Source organism: Lemur catta, chromosome 11 (genome assembly GCF_020740605.2).
Source record: "Lemur catta isolate mLemCat1 chromosome 11, mLemCat1.pri, whole genome shotgun sequence".
Taxonomy (NCBI): domain Eukaryota; kingdom Metazoa; phylum Chordata; class Mammalia; order Primates; family Lemuridae; genus Lemur; species Lemur catta.
In genome coordinates, this window is record NC_059138.1 from 42450819 (window position 1) to 42474272 (window position 23454).

The window sequence follows — 23454 nt, forward strand, 5'->3', positions numbered from 1 at the left end:
CACCTCCCCCAGGTAGGGGAACTGTCCATTTTCGGCGCCCCCCTTCAGTTCAAAGCCCAGCTGGCCCTCCGGGTTCCTGCCAATGACACTCTCATGGACTTTGCTAGTCCAGTGGCTTTTCTTTTTCAAGCTTTTGGACATGGCAGTGGGGTGGGTCGCCTCAGTTCCTGGGGTTCCTTTGGGGTAGGGAGGTTGGTGGTGAGAAAATGAGGATGGAGCAGCAAGGGGGCCAAGGGATGAAAAGAACAGACTTTGCCTTCCTCCTCCCTATTCGGTGCTTTCTCTCTTCTTTGGATGGAGTGTGGACGAGGAAGGGGGAGGATGAGAGGGACGGCTGGGCAGAGGTAGGAGAGCTTGGGTGAGGTTGTGCTGTCCCTTGAATGACACTCAAGGCTGTGGCCCCGCAGCAGAGGAAGCTGTGGCGGTGGCGTCGGCGGCGGCGGCGGCAGCCGGAGCGAGCAGTAGCCGAGCTGGTGAGCGGGTGGAGTGGGGGTGGGGAGGAGGGTAGGGATGCCGGGGGCCACTCCTGCGTGGTGCGAGTGGGAGCGCGCGCGCGCGCCTGAGTGTGTGTTGTTAGCTGATATCCATGGCAGCTGCAGTGGCAGCGGCGGGGTCCGTGTGCGTGTGTGTGTGTGTGTGTGTGTGTGTGTACTAGTTGTACTGTACTGGCAGGAGGGGAGGAGGCAGGGGAGGAGGGAGCAGGATATAGAGGGAGGAGGGGCGCGCGCGCCGGTTGGGGAGCCAGGGAGGGTTTCGCCGCGGTCTCCCTCCCTCCCTCCACAGCTTGACCCGGTAGTGAAGGCAGAGAGAGAGGCAGGCTGGGTCCGCCTGGCAGCCTAAGGGAGGAGGCGGGAGCCGGGAAGGAGGGAGCCGAGGCCCGGCACGGGGAGGCGGGCAGGAAGGGCCTTTGAGCCCAGTGCGGACCTTTCTTCGGCACGGCCGAGCCGTGCGCTAGGCTGCCGTGCGAGGAGGACGCCGCGACTTCCTCAGACCTGGGCTCGGATGGAGCAGAAATAGCGGGACCGGGACAGCTGGCGCGCCTGGTGTCTGGTGCCACATTTCGAGCGCTGGGAGCCTCTTGGCGCCGGACTCTGCCGTGAGAACGGGCCGGGGTTGGGGGGCCGGCGTGGGATTGCAGGAGAAGGCCCGGGAGCTGGGAAGCCGTGCTGAGGGCAAGAGTTCACGTGTAGAGAGGTTTCATCTCTTCACTTGTGTAATCACTTGTTCCTCGCAAAGTTCTCAGAATTCCCCTCCGAGAAGGGGAAAGTTGGGGAACTGGAGGCCGGTTACCCTAACTCCGGGGAGAAGGTGAAGCAGCGGTGCCGGCCCCGCCCGCACGCTCGGCGGGACAGGAACTTAGCGGAGGCCGGGGCTGCCTGGTGAACGGCGGTTCTAGGGCACACGGTAACGGTCTTCACTGTTCCTCAATAGAAGCGGAAAGAAAGGGGCTACGGGAGTGGGGGTGTTGGAGGGGGAGGTTGCAGTGAGCGGCCTCCTCGGAGAAATGGTCAGTTTAACCCAGGACCCCGCGGCGGAGGGAAGGCGGAGGCACACCCTCACCGGGAAAACCTCCAGAGTCAGGTTTGCACCTGGGCAAGACACGTGAGGAAGACCTAGCCCAACAGCCCCCTGCGACCGAGAAAGGGAAGAAGGCTCCGAGGGTGAAAAGAGCGGCACAACTGGGCTGGAATTCAGCTCGCTGGTCCCCAAACAGGGTTCCTTTCCCTTCACCAAGTTTGCATCCTGGAGGAGAGTTAAGAACAGAAGCACGAGGACGAGAGGGCTGCTGATTTTCACTGGAACGCTAATTTCCTGTGAGACACTAGGAGTGATTTTTTTTTTTTAATTCCTGTAACTGGTAAATGAATTTCATTTGCTTAACTTTCAAATGATACGTTTCAGACAAAAAAAAAAGTTGTACACCCACTCATCTCTTTAAAGCAGAACATGAAAAGCATTGAGCAGTTAGGATTCTTAATGTCTGAGATGAAGGTAGTGTGGGAGGAAAGAAGTGCAGCTGAAAATGTTTAGTCGACCCAAACAGAAAGACCAGGTTTGAATCCAGGCTCTGCAACTTACCAAGAAAGAGGGTGACCTTGAGTAAGCAGCTTGACCTCTCAGAGCCTCAGTTTTCTCACTTGTTAAATATGGTTAAAAATACTAATCTGATAGGAATGTGGTAAGGATGAAACCAGGTAAAGCATGCAAAGTGCTTGCCTGGCACAGGTGGGTAGGCGTTCAAAATGGTAATTTCCTTCCTTTTTCCCTCTTAAGTATAACTCACTATTTGGGAGAGATGGGGGTGATCAAATTTAGTCAGAACTGGAAGAGATCTTAAAGATAGATGATTTGTTTAACCGTGTGTCTTCTTTTACTTGAGAAAACAGATCCCCAATGAGTTGGCTGCAACTAGTGAGGATTATTCAGTGAGCCAGGGGCAGTGCCAGGATCGGAAGCCAGAGCTGCACGCTTTGCCTAAGAGTAGGCAAGACTTTGTAGCAAAGCCCAGTCTCACCCAAAGAAGTTGGGTTTTAGCATAAGGAGGAATGATCCTAAATAGAAATTGATAGTGAGAACTGAATATGTATTTTTTAACATCAATTACAAGCTACCATACATGGGGAATACTAATATTTATCCAGTTCTAACTACATGTTAGACGTTGTACTATAGGCCTTACATATATGTATTTCTCCTGACATCTTAATAAAGTAGGCACTGTTATCTATCTATTTCCTTTATTTACTAACAAAGAGACAGAGTTATACAAGAAAGAACTTTTGCAATCTAGTCAATGGTGAAGCTAACATTCAGACCCAAGTGATTTGGCTTCAGACCTTGTCTCAAGTCACTACATTGAACTCTCTCCTTATACATCTATGGTGTATCATACCAGCTCACAGTACAGACTGTGCCCAAAGGTTGGGTCTGCTCTTTCTTTCAGAGGCCATTAGGAAAACAAAACAAATGGAACAGGGGTTTGGCATAAGAGCGTGTTTACCCTCTAGAACCCAGGAGAGTCATGGAGGTATGTGCCAATTAATTTAGGGCTCCTCAGCTCCATATCCACTCTTCTTTGCCCTAAATTGTGATATCAGAGCTAGAATCTGTAAACATTTCTTTATGGTCTGTTAGCTTAATGTCAGGCTTTGTCAGTAGAAGGTTAGAGGAACACTGCAAAAAGAAGAGGCTCCTCTTGTTGGTTTCAGTGCTTTTCTGCTTGCTGCTATGGTATGGTGGTCAGTGAGTGGCTTTATGGCCGTTGGTGTGCAAAAGACCAATACAACACATTCTCTAGTAAAGTTGGCCAGTTCCCCAGTATGTGGCTTCTTAATGAGTCTCACTAGTATGTCAGTGGGCGGCTTCCTAGCTAAGTTTTACTGGCAGTGTAGCTGGTGGTTTCTTCACAAGCCCAGTGTGTGACACCTCAACAGATTTCTTAACCATCAAGTGGGCCACAGCCATATTATCTCCAGTGAGGTCTGACTGCCTTCGTAGGGTGGAGGGTGAGTGGGAAAGTTCTTCTAAATTCTTCCACAGCCTGAATAGTAGCAGCTATTTCTGTATTCTTTAGTGGTATCTTTTCCTTTCTTAATAGTCAATCCCTTTTTACTACCTAGTTAATATTTTTTTTAATTAAATTGTTTCTCTTCAAATTATGGTGTGGCTTTGGTCTCCTGAATGGACCTTGACTGTAGTAAAGGGAACCCTGGGGAGAGCACTATCTTGGGAGTCAGAAATTGGGATCCTGACTTTACTTGTGCAACCTTGACTAAGTCACTTAACTGCTCAGAGGTTGTTTCTTCATCTGTAAAAAGGGGGTGAAAATATATATGACAAAGTTGTTTGAGCATCATATAAAATGTGAATGTATTTACCATAAAATGCTATCAAAATTAAAGGTATTAATTATCATCATGGGAATTGAGGACAGCAAAGAAGAAGATAAGTATATTCTCTTTAAGAAAAAAAGAATTACATATATTATAGAGATTTGTTTGATTTTTTTTCTGGGGGGTATAAAACAGAATTTCTTGTCAGACTTACTGTCATAAAAAATGTATTATTTGTTGGTTGGTTGGTTGGCTTTGACTAACTTTTCAAAGATGAAACCAAATGGTCGTGATAAATCTCAGTTTTGTTAAGGTTTCCAGCTCTATGAAAAATATGACTGAAGTTATGACCATTTTGAAATGCTAGGTTCAGATTAATTTGATTTCCTTCTATTATGGTACCCTTCAAATTTACTTCATTTTTCCATTGTCTTTACCCTTTTGGATTTGATGCTATATCAAGAAAGATTATTTCATCACTGAGCACTCGGTGTGCAGAACATGACACTAAATATTGCATGCTATTTCAAAAGAAAAATTGTTGCAGAATCCTAAAAACCAAAGAAAGAAAGGTATGAGTGCATTCAGTTTCCAGAAGAGTTCTGTGAGGTAGATGCTTGTGGTGGATGCAGTCAAATTCCATCCAGATCTCCTAGGATCCCTTTGCATTTGAGTGCCCTTCCCTCGCTTCTGTGTTCTTTTGCTTCTCACAGCCTGCCCCAGAGACTATCTTTGGAAGACTGCCCAAAGGCTCCTGGACTCACTTTGTCTACAGGCACAGAGAGCCAGAAAGAACCACCTGGGAGCTTACTTCTCTCTCAGGATGCCTTTTGCCAAGGACTGCCTTTACAAAAGCCCAGCCCTCTTTTCTCTAGAAGCAAGAAAATCTGAGATATAATTTATATCCCAAGGCTCCCCTGAAGGATTATGCTGATGTTAGGATTTTGCCTAAAATCACCTTCTTTCCTATCTTGTTTACTATGGTACCTTATGGAAGCATTTCTTTAGTAAATCATTTGCAGATAATCTTCATCTCAGAGTGTGATTCTGGGGATCGTGACTTAAGACATCGCTATTTCTTTTTACAGATGAGGAAACAGGCTCAGATATCTTAAATTGCCCAAAGTCACACTACCAATGAGGAGATGAAGTTGTTATTTGATCCATTTCTGTGTGACTTTAAAGCTCTTACTCCTAATGCTGTTACATTTAAAGTCCCTAATACTGATTATTTTTAAATTAACTGAACAGAAGTGTATGGAAAACTCAGCACTTGATTGATCAACACACACAAAAAGTCTATCCATATGTTAAGAAATTTGTACGTGTTTGAGGAAGAAAGATAAGGAACCGTGGACAATATGGCCAAAGTGTAGTGTACCTCATATAGAAAAACCTTCATCAGAGGTGTGCAGACATGTCCCACGTCTTAGCAGAGAGTAGTAAATGTTCAGTGTAGTTTTCAGTCAAGAGCTCTCTTCATGCCAAGGCCGAATTGGGTATTTGTATTAGTTTCCTGTGGTTTCTATAACAAATTACTACAAACTTGGTGGCTTAAAACAACACATTTATTATCTACAATTTTGCAGGTCAGAAGTCCAAAATGGATCTCACTGAGCTAAAATTAAGGTATTAGAGGGTCTGCATTCCTTCTGGAAGCTCCAGGGGAGAATCCTGTTCCTTGCATTTCCTGCTCCTAGAGACTGCCCTGATTCTTCGGTTCATGGCCCCCTTCCTCCATCTTTAAAGCCAGTTAGAGCTGGTCAAGTCCTCCTTACTTCCTATCACTCTGACACTAATTCTCCTTCTGACTCTCTCTTCTACTTTGCAGGACTCTTGTGATTACATCAGGCCCACCCAGCATAATCTCTCTATTTTAAAGTCAGCTGATTAACATGCAACCTTAATTTCCCATTGCCATGTCACATAACATACTCAGAGGTCCCAGGGGTTAGGATGTGGACCTCTCTTACAGAGACCATTATTCTGGCTACAACAGAATTATAGGACGTAGAGTCTCCTATCCTGTTTCTCAGTTCAGGTTGTCAATACCCACTGTTATTGTGGTTTTTCCTTCCTTTTGCCTTTTACCTCAAAAACCTCTAGCTCTGTTATGTTGCCTGAGAGATCTTTCTGAAACCTCCCCTTCTGTGTTGAAAATCCACCAGTGCTGCCTATTAAATACACAGCAGAATCCAACCTCCTTATCTTGCTTTGATCCTCCTATGACTGACTCTCTAATCATATTTCTGCACATACCGCTGTGATTGGAACCCAGGGCCACCAAGCTAAGGTGGGTTCTCCAAGGTAAACCTAAATGAAAGGAGGCCTCTTTGTATTAATACCATCTATTCTAGGTCCCTTGAAATATAATTAAAGACAGGAATTTCAGAATTGAAATTTAATGATACTCAGGTTAGAGCAGTGATGTACAGGGCTGGCCTTGAGCCAATCTCCCACCATGTTTGGGGCCTAGGGCAGCTGACCCAGATGTCCTACCCAATTTTGCCTAGTGGGAGGTATGTCCAAGGTGATGGTATCTAAAATTTTATTATATAACCACCACCTTAATATGAATTATTATCTATAGCATTAAATGCTTATCTCTTTACACGCATAGTAATATCTTAGGATAATGGAATGCAGAAGAGCACATATTGGTAAAAAAAAAAAGGACAAAATATGCTTCTCCATGAAGCTGAGGTTAAGAAAAGAAACCAGATTCTTTTAAGAGCTGGGGACAGCACTGGATCTGGGCAGAGTCTGACAGATGGTGGCAGTGGTGATGATAGTGGTGAGAGACAAACTTGATCCGCTTCATAGTTTGTCTATGGTCATTCCTATTAAATTTCCTTCACATCTGTTACAATATTCACACAAAAATACGAATCCATATTTATAAGGTATATTTAGCACAGTATGGTGTCTCTCAGACTTTTCCATTAAAATACCTCTAACAATGATATACTCACCTAACACCACCAAAAGCAATTCTATTTCAAGTCTCCAGTTTTCATCCAAACATTCATATGGATTTTATATTCTGCTCTGTAATAGGTTCATTCATATTTGTACTACTATAAAATATGGCTTTCTCCCCAAACTGTGCCTAAATGATGTTACAGGAGGATTTGTCATGTTTATCTGGTGGTTGCCAGCATTCCTGGCTCAGCCCCATGACTCCGTGGGTGTGCCCAGCTTAAGTCCAGTAACTGGAAATACAGCCCAAGTTCTGGAGAGAGTTTGGGCTGCAAAGATATACATGGGTACACTTTGAAACCTTTACTCATTGGCTGTAAGCAGCAGAGTGGAAAATGCAAAAAGAGAAAAACATTGAACTGTGGTTTACAACATCCTCTACTGGGTAAATAAGACAAGAAAAAACAGTGAAGAAAACTGTCTTCCAATGTGAAGATCTAATGCTGAGAAACTCAGGCAATTTGCAGTTAGTGAGAGGAAGGTTTAAGCACTTATACTCCTCAAAACACATGCCAAGAATTGCATATGTGATCTGGTATTATATCAAATTGCATTTATAGTGCTAATGCTCTTTACCTCAAAACCTCAAATATTTTGGTGATTATATCTTTTAGTTTTATATAAATTAAAATTGCATGGAAGGGTCAGAACTGTTTCACTTCAACTGAGAATTAATGTTTATTCATTGTGCTTCTGCATTTCTTAGAACCATCTTAGTACTTTTTAGTATTGGTCAGTATTGGAAGGGAATATATGGTCCAAATTTTCTACAACTTAGGAATTTACTCTTAAACAGTACTGTCAATTAATCTCTCTGCAAAAGATCTGGAAACATGGGGAGGAATAGGAGGAAGAGGCAAAATTTGACTACTTAGATCTATGAGAGTATTAGATCATTTTGGTTGTTAGAAAGTTCTGAATGATATGACTTTGGTTCTTGTGAAACACCTTTTTGCATGAAATTCATGGGCCATGCTGAATATACAAAATGGAGAAAGAGAACTACAGTAGCAAATAGTTTAAATTATTGCTCCATCTTAACTATGCAGTTCATAAAGTGTAGAGAAATTTGACCAATTCAAGAAAGAAAACATAAAATTTTGTTCTGTGACGTTAGTTATTGCAATATTGTATATAAATGATAATGGGTACTTTAATAAGAGCACTTGATGCTTTTGTTATTGTATTCAACATATGCATAAAATGCAACAGGATAATATTGTTTTGGATCTGTAAATGTACTCCTTTAATGAAATCTTATATAGTCACACTGTTTGAATATCATTATCTGAATTTATTTATTTTTCATTGTTTTGCATTCTACTTATTAGAGCCTTATTAGATGTCAGCCTTTCATCATCAACTCACATTCTTCTAAACTCAAAAAGACATTCTCATCCCTTTTGTACTTTTAGGCATTCTTTACTAGATTTTTAAAAAACATTTCAAAAGTTCACGTACTTTGATTTCATGCCATCAAGTAGCTGTATCTATCCTCCCTTTTTAAAAAAAAATTAAGTGAGTAGTTCAATTTATATCACTTACTACTTTGTGAATTCTAAATCTTTTAAAACCATCTTGCCATATTTTATGCACTTATCCTTGTAGAAAACTCTATGAAACACTATTTACTTATCTATTTTCTGTTTCTAAATGCTTCTGTTTTTTCATATTACTTCCTCTGCTTTCCAAATGCATATCTTAATTTATCTTTTTTTCTCTATAGATCTCCTCAGTGTATTCCTTCAGTTTCCCAAATTTAAAAGCAAATTTTAGATACTTTATATATAGTTTAATATATCTACTGCCCATATTCTAATCCTGCCTATTTTTATCACTTTATTATTGATTTAAAATGACAATAGTTTCAATTCCAAACAAGTAAAAGAACAAAGGAATTATACTATCCTCAGCTTAATTTTTATAAATAGTGGAAAAACTTGTAGATGAAAAGGAGGTTGTAGGAAGAAAGTGAACATACCATATTTCAAAATAGTAAGGAACAGTAAGATGTATTCTCTAGACTTTGGGAAAGCATATTTCAAGAAATTCAAAGAAAAGTTCATCATGTTTGCTTAGCCAGATTATTGAGTAGCAAAAATGATAATGAACATTTGGTGGCAATAAAAATGTAATTCTAATCATACTGATCTTAATGATTTTGCAAAACTCTCCAAACTCTTCTCTGTGTCATATGGTTTGCTTTTAACAATTTTGGGTGTCATAGATGTATTTCAGAATATGATGAATACTAAGGGACTCTGCCCTTTTCTTCCTACCACAATATTTATATTGTATTACACACATATATTTACAGTATTACATATATACACACATATATATTAAATGTATTTTACACACAAGTGTGTGTATATATATATTTTCCAAATATTACATATAATTTCATGTAATTTATAGTTCTCTTGAGGCCCAACCATTTGCTTGGATAGAGGACTGTTTAGAAGCCTAGCTTAAATAAAGCTCTTACAGAAAGGTTTTTTGTTTTGTTTTGTTTTTTGTTGTTGTTTTGTTTTTGAGACAGGCTTCGCTCTGTCACCTGGGATAGAGTTCAGTGGTGTCATAATAGCTTACCACAAATGCAAACTCCTGGGCTCAAGCAATCCTCCTGCCTCAGCCTCCTGAGTAGTATGTACCACCATGCTAAGCTAATTTTTCTAATTTTTTTATTTTTTTATAATAGAGACTAGAGTTTGCTCTTGCTCAGGCTGGTCTTGAACTCCTGGCCTCAAGCAGTCCTCTCGCCTCAGCCTCCCAAAGTGCTAGGATTATATGTGTGAGCCACCATGACCAGCCAGTTTTTTTATTTATATATAATCAGCTAAAGGTAGTCTTATCTACTGAACTCTTATGATGTGCTACCTGAAGCTTTTCATCACATTTTTTCCCGACTTGTATTATAACATTCTAGATGTATCTCAGCCTCACTTCCAGGCTATAACTTCTTTGACCGCATGGTTTATGTTTGTATTCCTCACAGAGGCTGAATGAATGAAGAAAACTACAGCAGTAGGAAAAACTGAGACACATAACTATCAATGAATACGAAAGAGTTAAATGTATTTATTATATTAAGCTCAGAATCAACTGATACTAGCAAAGTAAACTCCAAATTTGAAAAGGTATTTTAAAAGGTCAAGAAAAGCAAAAAGATTGCCATCTGGAAAGGTGGTAAAATCCTGAGACAATTGTCTCCCACTTTGTCTATTGAAGAGAATGATTTTAAAAGTGAAAAAAAGGTAATATTCTTTAAGATAAAACTGTAGTTTAAAACAGGTCATGGGATAATTGGAAATCATTTAATTCCTTTAGAGGATTGTAGTCTTCCAACTTTTCTCAATTATGTCCTAAGGAAATAAAAGAATCAGGGGGTTTAAAAAAACCATTGTCTGTAATCTTTGAAGAAAAGTGGACATCAGGGGAGTCAGTAGAAGATGGGTGAAAAACAAAGCTATCACAATTTTCCAAAGAGGAAAAAACATGAACTTCACAAACTATTGACCAAAAAAAATTAGGACATCAAGAGAAAGATTTGGTAACATGCTAGCATAGGTTCATAAAGAACAAGTGAAATAAAACAATTTATGTTTTTATTCATAAAGCCTGACTTGTTCATTGTGAATCCATGTTAGCTTAATCGTTAAGTATTAATGTCAATGCCATCACTGTGATACGTATGTCAGCAATTAGTACTCAAAGACTAGGCCCCCGTCTCTCTATTTAATATCTTCAGATACTACCTAGTTTGCAAATGCTCTTTTAACACATTCTCCATATACTGCCTGCCCTGCACTGCACATGATAGGACTATTACTTCCCTTCATGAGCACTCCTAATATTTCATGTGCTCATCCAGTCAGCTTCTCCCAGTGGTGCCTCATATGGGATTTGTGCCTCAGATTGCCTCACACCTGATCCTTTCTCAAAACATCTTCTGAGATTTTTCTTGAATAATTCACTAACCCTCAAGCAGTCACATATTTGAAGACTATTCAGTTATTAAGTATGAAATGTCCAATTTCCTTAAGTATTAAGTTTGATAGTTGATATCTCTGACATTTCAGTTTGACACTTCTTGTTTTATTTTCACTGTGAAGGCACATCCTCAGTCTTGCAAACACACATTTTGGCTTGTGATTATCTTTCAAAAATTTTTGGAGCAATTTTTGTGAAACCAGGGATAAGTCAAAAATGCATGTTATTTTTGAATATGAGTTTCATCGTGGAACCAGTGCAGCGCAGACAGCTCAAAATATCAAGGAAATGTTTGAGAAGGATGTGGCTAATGAATACACAGTACATCAGTGATTTAAGAAGTTCCATTCTGAAGATTTTAATCTTGAAAATGAGCTACGTGGGTGACCTGAGACCAAGGTGGATAATGAGAGCTGAAAGCTGTAGTGGAAGGGAGTCCATCTCAACCTATTAGCAGCAAGGTTTGACATTACTATTCCAACAATATTGGACCATTTGAAACAAATGGGCAAGGTACAGAAGCTGAATAGATAGGTGCTACATGAATTAAATGAGCATCAGAAGAGAAATCGTCTTGAAACTTGCCTTTCTTTGCTGTTATGACAAAGGTGAAGCATTTCTACATCCTATTGCCACGTGTGATGAAAAATTAATTCTTTTTGACAACTGCAAGTGTTCGGCACAATGGCTGGATAAAAATTAAGTGCCAAAACACAGTCCAAAACCGAAAATTCATCAAAAAAAGCTAATGGTGTCTGGTAGTCCAGTGCTGGTATTATCCACTACAGCTTCATGAAACCTGGTCAATTTATTACATTGGATGTCTACTGCAACCAATTGGATGAAAAGAGGAGGATGCTTGTGATTAAGCAGCCGAGATTGGTCAATAGAGACAGGCCAATCCTCTTACAAGACAAAACTCGACCACATATCACACAAATAATACTGCTCAAACTACATCAGTTGGACTTACAAACTCTGTCATCCACCGTATTCGTCAGACCTTGCACCAACTGACTACCACTTCCAGGCTTTGGACCACTTCTTGCAAGGCAAAATATTCAGTTCCCAACAAGCTGTGGAAAATACCTTTCAAGATTTCATTGCCACTCGCTCTCTGGGCTTCTTCACTGCTGGCATAAACAAGCCACTGTTAAGATGGCAAAACTGTGTGGATAGTTTAGGTGCATACTTTGATTAATTGTACTGCTTCTTGGTTGAGATATAATAAACTATGCTTTTGATTTGAAATCAGACATTTCATATTTAATGATCTAAATATTACCACAATTTGAATATCATAAATTTATAATGCAATTTTATTTAATATACAAATTTGGTAAGTCAAAATATGCTATGAATAAATAAATGAGATACAATTCCAAATTTTACATAAATGTGTGATAAAATTTAACCCATGCCCTTTAGGTACAATTATGAATGTTTTTTATCTACAGTTAATATTGATTATTAATTACCAGTTATATATGGTATATAAAATAAATGAATCTCATCTAGTTTAGAGTTTTAGTTAAATTTTGTGCTTATATTAAAGTCTTTTAATAAAATCTTAAAATTTCACAGACATATTTTTAGTATTAATATAATAAATGTTATTTCTATTGTCAACAATATTTTGATAAGAGAACTAGAACTAAGGAAATATTTATTTGGTAACAATAGCTGTTTGGGGTTTTTTACATCAAAATTGAAGAGGTAAAAGGTAATACATATTTAGTCTGTTTATGTGATTGCAAGAGTTCAATAACTCATTGAAATATTTTACTGACCACAAGAACAACAAATATATTACATTTTTAAGCCTGCTCCAAATATTTTAAAGGATATCAGTTTATATATAAATATTTCCTGAAGCTCCTACTTTAGCAGGAAAAGCTAAATAAAAGAAGTTTAAATTTTCCCAGTACTAATGGAGATTTATTTCCCAGTCCTTTTCTCTGGAGGTAAATGTAGGTCTCTCCTCAGGGGTAGAAAGATTTGCATATGAGATATGATTTAAAGGGCTAGAAGCATCTTTTCCATTCTCTCCCAAATGTTTTACTATGTTTTGTCATATTGTCTGATAATGTTGTATTAGAGCTTTCTCCCTTTGAGATAAAAGGCAAATATCTCTGAAAGGGTCTCTTTTGTTTTAGCCGTACTCATATGGCTACTAGTGAAAAAAATATGTTCATTACATGGGGAAGTGGGGGGTGGGAGGGGATGGAGGTGTATGACTACATGGTGAATGCCAGGCGCACTGTCTGGAGAATGGACACGCCTGAGGCTCTGACTCAGGGGGATGGGCGGGACACGGACAATGTATACAACCTGAGCTTTTGTACCCCCATGAAGAGCTGAAATAAAGAAAAAAAAAATGTTCATTACAGGATATAGGGAAGGTTGCCAGCTAACAGATCCCTACAGTCTGTACTACACCAAACGTTGCTTAGCAATTTCCACGATTTTCTCAGTCTAATTTGCAAGAATCAAGGGGATGAGAGTATGATACCAAAAGTTGTAAAACTGGTATTTATTGTATGTTTCTATTCTGTCTATATTGGAAGCTTTACTAACAAAGGAAATGGAAAGTTAAGAAGTGGATGAGTTAGAGTGGCACTACTTTAAGTGAATGGTACGGAAAAGCCTCTCTTAGCAAGCCATTTTTAAGCCAAGACTTGAGTGATGAACAGTATCCAGTTGTACAAAAATCTGGAGGAAATACTTTTTAAGGCTCAAGAAAAAGGAAGTATCTAGGCCCTGAGGCAGGAAGTTGGCTTGTCAGAGAGTAGGTAATTTTCACTTTCATTAATTTATGCATTCAATTATACTATCTTCTTAGGTTAGTTTATAAAGCTTTCCACAATTTGGTCCCTACTTAAAATTTAATTCTTCCTCTCCTTCCTACCATTGAGCATGCTAATGCATGCCTCTGTGACTTTGTATATACTGTTTTCTTTGTTTACTATTCTCATTCATTCCTCTTTCCTGATAAACTGTAACTCATCTCTTAAACTCCACCTCAAGCATTCCCTCTTTTAGGAAGCCTCCTCTCACTGTCTGCTGCCCACGGCCCGGTAGAATGGCTCAATCTTTTGCTGCCATTGTCTTGTGCATTTGACACACTGCTTTGCAGTTACTAATTCATGCATCTGCTTTTATCACTAGTGAGTTTCTTTAGGTTAGAGACATTATTAATTCATTTCTGGGTACATATGGTCTAGTATAGTAGTAGTACTATAAAGCACTACAACTATATAGTACATGGTACTAGAAGTATAGTAGTTACTCAATAAATCATTGTTAAAAAAAGGAATGTGATATATTTTGTTACGATTTAACTGAAGATAGCATTTATTTTTCAGAGAAGTTTCCATATTTATTCTAGTTAAAAATCAATATCCCCTAGAATATCATTATTTCATTTAAAACAATAAAATACTAAATTAAATATGATCATTCATATTTTATGCAGACTATATTCATGAAAAGATTGAATAATTTTTGACAAATAATTTTCAGTTAAAATTTTTAATTTAGCATACTTTGTGATATATTTTCAGGCTACTTTTAAATATATTGGCATTGAGAGCCAGTTCCTACTTCATGAAAATGATGCTTTAATATAATAGCATGCTTTATGTGGTCTGTTTGTTCTACTCTTTAAGTTAGAGTGGTAGAGTTATGTTTGAGACATTTATTGCATTATAATTACCAGAATGAGGGTTATTAATTTGTAAATGAGGACTTCTCTAACTCCTAAGTGCCTGGCAGAAATAGATTAGCTGGATGAGGAACTAGGAGAAATGATGGGAGATGTGGGAAGAAAGTTGGGAAGAAGGAACAGTGATTCGATTTCAAGGAGATTTTTCCACTGGTCTCTTTGCAATATCAAACCTGCTGAGATAATACCTATAAAGTGAGAACATTCAAGAAGTTCACTTAGAAATGTCTCTCTGGTGGTTTCTAATTCTATGGAGTTGTATAAGTGAAATGCTATAGTTAACCTTCACAGTGAACTGAGCCAAGAAGATCAAGAGAACAGAGAAGAAAAGAGTTAAAGATAGTTTCTTCTTTCTCTCTTCACTTTTTTACTTCTGTATCTCACCACAGAGTCACTCAAGTTTACACAATTTCTTTAACCCTTCTCTCATATCCACCTATCTACACATGAATAATAAAGATTTTCTGTGAAAGATACCTTTGAAGGGCTTTTTATAGGAAAAAAGAATTGGAACTTCAAGATAATGAGAACTGAACAGACACTGAATTTCCTATGCTCACTGTATTCCAGTTATACCTCTGTTTTTGACCCTCAAGCGATCCTAATATATGCTCTTTCCTTGGCCTGGAAGATTCTTTCCTCACATCCTCACACATCTGAGCTCTTCTCCTTTAGGTCTCAGAAGAATTCACAAAGACATTCTTATCTAATATGGCCCCTTTCCTCACCTCTTCCACCAGTCTATTCTCTCTCCCATGACCCTGTTTTCTTAAGAACACTTACTATGATGTAAAATCACCCGTGTACCTTTCTTCCTTTTATCTGTCTTCTTTCCCTAGAATGTAAGCTTTCTGGGAGCAAGACTTTTCCTGTTCTGTTCTCTGCTCTATTCCCATTACCTAGAACAGGGCTACATCCAGAGGAGCTTGAGAAATATTTGCTAAATGATTGAGTGGGTGAACTGAACCCTTCCATTGCTTTCTAGAGAACAAATTCTCCTGGGAAAAATGAACAGAGGTAAATTTACTGGTAATAGAGCCTGGTCCCAGTTTCTATGTGCAGCACTAGGTTAAAAACAACCTAAAAAAACATAAGCTTCAGGACCTCTCACTTGCACGGGCCCCTTCCATGGCCATGGGAAGGACTTTAGCAATGCGTTCATGCAGTCATAGGTTTTGAAAAATTTGTGGAATCAAACAGTTTTAACCCTGATCTGTTGGGACTGCTGTTTCCACTCTGACCATAGGATCTGGCTAAACATAAGTAGAGGTCTGAAAGCATTTGATATAAGCTTACAGACACACATTTACATGGGTCAGAGTCACTTTTGTATAGTATTAGGTTATAGCTAGTTGTACTGGTGTAGCAAGATGGCTCCCAGGAATATTCCTCCAACCCCATGTTCATCAGTCAGCATGGTGACTGTAAGGTTTTAAGAACGGAGTGGGTGGCGCCAGAGGAAGAAAGACGAGCAGAATTGAAAGGGATAAGTAAAGAGGCTTTATTGGGGTGCTCCCGGGTGGGGGTAACGGGTCCCAAGAGAGGGGCCCGGGCAAGCCTCATGGTCCCATGAGTGGAACCAGAGAAGCCGCCCCGCCCAGAAGTCTGGGTGGGCTTATATACCTTTTTAGGGGTGGGGGATGGGAGTTTCTCTGGAGGGAAGGTTTTGGCGGGAAGAGTGAGGAATTTCTTTGTTTCAGCTTTAGGGGGGGTATGGAGGAGTAGGACGGGCTTCTTTCTCCATTAGGGAGGGGAGGGGTGCCCGCCACCAGCCTTACAGTGACCTCAGATGATCTATAAACTGGTTTGTTAACCTTGTTTCAAAGAGCATGTAAGATTATTTCATGTACCACAAAACTTGAAATAATGTTTTAATGTAATGTCTCAAATAAAAAGAAAACTTGATAGAAATTTTCCCAATTTAAAAGACAATCCTAAACATTTAAATGATATTTTCAATAACAAATTGCAAAGCTGAAAAAGACATTTTCTAAGGTATCAACAACAAAAAATATATTTTATTAAATGGTGTTAGAAGACAGATTATATTTCTGTTATTTCTATAGAAAATGATATTGTAAAAGTATTGTTATATAATGTTGACCAAAGAATACATAGCCAAAAAGTGTAAGGTAAAAGGTATTAATGGAATGTGGCAGGTTGTTAATAAAATAGCATTATACTGTTTTTCTGGATTATGTCACTTGTGGCATTCTTTTTTAAAAATTTGTTGTAATTTCCACAATCTGTTGTGTAATTTCAGTAATTTGTTGTGATGTCAGTTCTTATTTTAAATGAATATTTATTTTTAGACCTAAATTTTGTGTTCATAATTTTGAATTCTTAAAGAGGCCTGCTAAATTGTACAAGCTTCAAACCCCACAAAACCCTGATATCCTCCTGATTTGGGGGTAAATATTAAGAAATATTAATAATACTTTAGGGTAGGAAAAAAATGATGAACTACCTATTGTATTATCTTGGATCCAGCTGGAGCCCCCTCTTCTCAATGAAGTATCACAAGAATGGCAAAACAAACACTACATGTACTCACCAATAAATTTGTACTAATTGATCAACACTAATGTGTACATATGGGAAGTAACATGCATAGGGTGTCAGGCAGGTGGGGGGGATGGGTAAATCCACACCTAATGGATGTGGTTGGTGCTTGCTGTCTGGGGGATGGGCAAGCTTGTCAGAAGCGTTTATACCCCAGTAATACACTGAAATAAAAAAAAATACTTTATGGTAACTGGTTATGAATACAGTTCCTCAAGTGATAAGAAAGTCAGGGGAGCTACTCCTGCTGCCATAATCAAAAGGCCCACCCAGCCAGCATAATTGTCTCTCAACACCCCCACAGCTCGTCATGGACACTGAAATTCTGCTGTAGAAAAGCAATCACACTGTGCTTGCCAGTAAAGAAAATAAAAGTTGGCCTCAGCCTTGCATCTGCATTCCAAACAAGTGCATCTTGTTGGTGGAACCTAATTAGCTTATGATTGCTAGCTGCAAGGAAGCATGGGAAATGCAGTTTTTAGTTTCCCAGGTTCTGCAATACTAAGATGAGAAGGAAGAAAAATAGATGCTGAGTACCAACTACCTAATGCATTGCACCCTGTTCATTTAACAGACATTAGGCCCTTATAGAAGGTCATGAAAGATTCTACTTCCTTCAAATAACTTCCATATTTACCCAGGTACCTTCCTTTATAAGTTCTCAGCTAATAAACCAGTAGATAAGGTGCCATATGCAGTTTACTGACCATTTAATTAATATACCATAATGGACTTTTGGCAAGCCAAGTCAAAAGTAGTTTTTATCTGGGAAAAATTATAGCATTGTACTAAAACAGATGATAGATACAACATTAAAATATTAATAACCATGCAGAATTGAAAATATATATTAATACGTGGGGCACAAAAATATTGTTTGTTGTTTGTTTTTGCCCACAGTGTTTCCAATACATTGGTACTTGCTCAGTGTCTAAAGAGATAAGTGTCTAAATGAATGATATTTGTTCTAGGCTTTGTCTATAGATAGACAGGGAGAAGCTTATACCATACAAGTTCTCCTTGAAGTCATTGGGGGTACATGTTATGATACAATTTACTGAATGAACTAAATTAGTGAATAAATGTATGAGCCTTTAATATTAGTCCCTTTATTTATTTATTTTTAAAGTTTATATCAGTTTGGACTCCTAGATTCTTGTTTAATTTAGTAGGTTAGTATCTACTACTAACATTCTTTATTTTGATGCTCAAATTATCCCAGATTTGGCCAGCAGAGGCCCCCTTAGCTGGTCCCCTTGTCCTTTTGACATGTTTCTCTGATTCTTTAAGACCTTCCTTGCTTTCTGATATAATATGTTCCAGATTTATCTTGTTATTTCTGTTTCCCACCTCTACAATCTACCTTTCCTTCAAGGAGCCCTGGTTCTTTTTCAGTGATGAATGATGTTGAGAAATCAAGATTTGGATATTTGTTTTGTATATTGCTCTTGGTGGGCCATTGCATCTAGGCCTTTTCAGTAGACAGAGCAAGGAAATAAATAGAGAGAGATTTCAAATGTATTTATATGTAATATATTAAATACACATACATATTAAAAACCATGAGTTCATGCTAATACTTCCAATTAACATCACAATTCCCTTTAGTTTTCATATATTTGAAGGAAAATACTTGTTTTCTACATACAGTGGGCCTAGATAGTAATAATATTGGTCTTGAAAAGAGCAATCCTAAATAGGTTCCGTTAATAGTTAAACATAATGTATCTTAGAATCCTAGATATTGGAGGGAGATATTATCTAGAGCTGTGATCTCGATATTTTATAGTAGACCCTTGCAGTATTGTTTTGGATCTGTGTTGCAGTAGAAAAATAAGATCGGGGAAAAAACCTCATCCAAATCTTGCCAACACTTCTACCCACATGGAAAAATCAAAGTAAGCATTCAGAATCTTAAAATAAATGCATATTTAAAAGGTGATATAAAAAAAGAAAGAAGTAGTGACACTGTCTATGTGGGAACAATACTAATGTCCTCCCTTTGGATGAATACAGCAGCTACAAATATGATGCTGGTAATTCCACTTAGCAATAGCTGGACTATTGCTTTGCTACCAGCATGGATAACTTGTTCAAAGAATATGATGAGAAGTTATGGAGATCTAAATAATCAAGACTTGCAACATAAAAAGCTTTGTAATTATATACCCAGATACTTAGAGTTTTCTCCCAGGATGTCACTGGACATGGAGAACTTTTCTCTAATGGTCTGTCTGGCCTCTATTACATTAAAATTGCTTCTCTACTTGGTTTACTAATCCTAAATGTAAATTCAATAGAAGTAGAGGCCTATTTTTACTAGTTTATTTGCTTAATCTAAATAATAAAGCAATCTAAAAAATAAAGCATTGTTTAATAGTTTAAAGTTTGTTTTTATAGCATAACAAAACAAAGAGTCCCAATTTAATATTGCATCATATATATACTTGCCAACTATTGCATGATAATAATTTAATAACCTGAAAAAGTATAATATTTATGAATTATATGTATATGTTCATAAATGTTATTTTAACTTTAGGAATAAAAAGAAAATAAATATCTGAAGAAGCTATAATTTTAAAAGTAATATAAATAATATATAATAAAATTACAGTAATTTTATTATAATAAAAATAAAAAAATAATAAAACATCATAATTTGCCATAATAAAAAATTAATAATTTGCTGGGCATTGTGGCACACACTTGTAGTCTCAGCTACTTGGGAGGCTGAGATTGAGACTTGAGCCCATGAGTTCTGGGCTGTAGTGCACTATGCTTATTGGGTATCCACACTAAGTTGAGCATCAATACAGTGACCTCCCTGGAGCAAGGGACCACCAGATTGCTTAAGGAAGGCTGAACCAGCCCAGATCAGAAACCTAGCAGTTCAAAATTCCTACGCTGATCAGTAGTGGGATCTCACCTGTGAATAGCCACTGCACTCTAGCCTGGGCAACACAGTGAGACCTTGTCTCTAAAAACAGAATAATAATAATAAAAATAAAAAATCAAAATTTGATGAGTTTTATAAGGAAAATAAAAATAGAAATTATTTAGAAGTACTATGCAACATATATGAATTGCATTTCATTTAATCATTAAAACAATATAATTGCTATAGCTATTATTATCCCCATTTTATAGAAGAAACTGAGATTACACATCTTTTAAATTTGGCCAACTTCTTATAACTAATACATAGTGGAGATAGGGCTCAAGGACATTTAGGTTTTACTTCAGACTCCAAGGTCTTTTGAGTGCATTACATAATAAGGCTTTGCTATGCCTCTGGCCAGTAACAACTTTTGCTATTAAGTTGATTTTTTGCTTTATTCAACTGTAAAAGAAGGATATTGGCTTATTTTGGTGACCTCCAATGTTTTTAACATCAACAACTGTGTCCAGTATGTATGATGTTAATAGTTTTTTTTTAAGTTTTGTTTTCATGACAAACTATTTTGTTTTTCATGAAAAAACTATGATTCTACTTTTAATTTTGATTTTATTAATTAAATCACATCTCTATATATCTAAAGAATAGCAGTTATGACAACATAGTTTATTTTGAAAAGTAACTTAAATTATAATATAAAATAGCCCAAAGATACATACAGAAGGTGCAGACTACACATATGTGGGTGAAAGCTGTCCTGGAGTCATCTCAAATGGACTTGTTCCCAAAGGATTCATAAAGGCAGCTGAATCCCAACAGAGACAATCTAAAGAAAGAGAGACTGCTGAGACCCAAATTACTGTCAGTAAAGTGCAGGCAAGGGATCCCTAGAAAAGAATAGGAGAGGAATGCATGGTCTGAAGAACCCTGCAAGGAACTGAAACACTCTGTAAGGGAAAGAAGCCCAAGAGTCAGCTTTGACACCTGCCAAATCCAGGCAGCAGCAATGCCAGCTCACAGAAGTACTAGCATGCAGGAGCTTTCCTGTGCCCTCATATCTCTTCCCTCCCCCATCTTGAATCTGGGTGTGGTCAGAAACAGTGTGAATTAGCAACTGAGGAGAGAAAGAAAGGTAAGTTGGGAAAATACAGGACCATCTATACAGGCCCTACTTTCATACCACAGGCCTGCCTTCTGTAGCATAGCTGATTAGGCAAGTGCAGAAGCTTTAATTTTGAATGAAACTTGGGGTTTTTATTATTGCTCTGGCTACACCTACCAGTTTCAAAGCTGGAACAGTTTAAATAACTAAAGTACCAGGAGGATTTCTATTATTTAAGATAGCTATGGCACACCACGATTTTATTCAGGGGAAGAGAAGAATTACCCTATAGAGCAGATTTCAAGGGGCATTAGGAGAGAAAAGAGAGTTGCTTGGTGACTTCATTTTGTCAGTTCTGCTTCTTCATAGTACCATCGTATGTTTATATGTCCATATATCACATATCTAAAACTATACATTTATATATGTGCATGTATCATATGGAGCATGTTGTCTTTTGCAGAGTTTTCTTGTATTTTTAAAATTCTTATTTGCTTAATTCTCTTGGTTGAATTTCTACATATACTTTCTTGATGAATGCTTTAGCTGCAAGCAAATAAAGGTAAAATCTTTATATGCAAGATGCTACATGTTTTCCTTTATAATTGGAGAAAATCTTATTTTATTTAAACCCCCTGTGTCACATGATATATATCTGATACCCTATCATCCTTGCCTGTAAATGTTTATGAAACACAAATTATTTCAAATCAACAGGATCAGAATTATATTTGAAAAATGTGTTCAATAAAATGTGTAAGATGAGATAGAATTAATTCTAATTGAATTCACAGAGAATTTGAAATTAGATGTAAATCTGTAATATTGAATTACGTTAGATATGAATTACTATTAAATTTGCATTCAGAAAATGTACAATGTTCTCATCTGAGTACCACTTAGACAGAACATTAAAACAGATATCCTTCACTCTCTCTACTCTTTTCCTGCCTCCTAAATGTCATTTAAAAAATCTGTCCCTCTTAATTATCAACATGAAAGACTGATTTTGAGAAATAGAGAACCTAAGATTTACATTTTAGAGGAAGATAGAATGCAATTAAGAAACATATTATTTTTATAAAAGCAGAAAAATATTTCTTAAAAGGTGACAATTTTAAACCTTAAAAATTAATCTATCAAATACTGAATTAAAAAAAATTTAAAGGAGATTTGTTTTATTTATTTATTTATTTAAGACAGGGTCTCACTCTGTCACCCAGGCTGGAGTGTAGTGGGGCAATCATAGCTCACTGCAGCCTCTAACTCCTGGTCTCAAGCAATCCTCCCATCTCAGCCTCTCAAACCACTGGAATTATAGGTGTGAGTTACCATATGGGTCAAATACTGAATTTTAGTTGTTAAGGCTAACAGAGATATACAAAACACAATAGAGTTTCTTGAATCAACGTTCCAAGGTTAGCTTAAAGACAGTATTCTACTATTAGTATGTGGGCATTAAAAAGAATGTTATTTGAAGGCAGGGTATGGTGGCTCACACCTGTTGTCTCAGCACTTTTGGAGGCCATGGCAGGAGGATCGCTTGACGCCAGGAATTCAAGACTGAAGTGAGCTATAATCACACTACAGCACTGCAGCCTGGGTGACAAAGCGAGACCATGAGACCCTGTCTCTAAAAAAAATAGAAAGAAAGAAAGAAAGAAAAAGAAATGTTAGGGTATAGGTCCTACAATTTAGAATTTAAATGTTGTCCAAAAGATATTAGTATTAGTATAGACAAATATTCACCTTCTCTGACTCCCTTCCCATCAGGGGAGACCATGTAACACAAGTGTAGGCAATGAGATATAGGCATGACCCACTAGGGACATCTGAGAATATTTTTGCTTTTCTAATACAGACACCCCTTTTGTCCCTTTCTCTTTCTCCAGCCTACAGTACAGCTGAAGGAGAAACTATCTTGTCACCATGATTTGACAAGCATGAAGATAAAAGCTTCTCCATAAGGAAGATGGAGCAAAAAAAAATGAAGGGGCCCAGATTCCCTACTTTCACACTTCTTGTTACAAAAAAAAAAAGATGCCATTATATGGTTAAGCCACAGAAATGGACTTCTATTTCATTCACTTAAATATATCACAATTCATACAATATCCATTAAATTGGTAAGAGTATCCATTTTAAAGGATTAATCTGAGAGGCTCACAGAGACCTAACTCAATCAACTCTCAGAAAAAATCAGAGTTCTTTATTTCATTATGATTTTGAAGATTTTTTTTACCATTGTTAGTTATCAAACCAGACTATTTTTCTTCTTTTTTTTTTCTTGCCTGCTGCTCCATGGGTTGGAAAAACCAAGCTATTAAATATATTTGTATTTTCAAATTTTATGAAGAATGAA

The 23454-nt window shown here is 37.8% G+C and overlaps 1 long non-coding RNA gene across 2 annotated transcripts; it reads left to right on the forward strand.

The window, feature by feature from the left end:
• The first annotated feature begins 818 nt into the window (after nt 1–818).
• LOC123647573 lies at nt 819–23454 on the forward strand. 2 transcript variants are annotated; one of them, XR_006738286.1, is made up of 2 exons: nt 819–1858; nt 22985–23454. It is a non-coding gene; the product is annotated as an uncharacterized LOC123647573 (long non-coding RNA). The 2 variants fall into 2 exon arrangements; XR_006738287.1 differs by having other exon boundaries at nt 819–1814.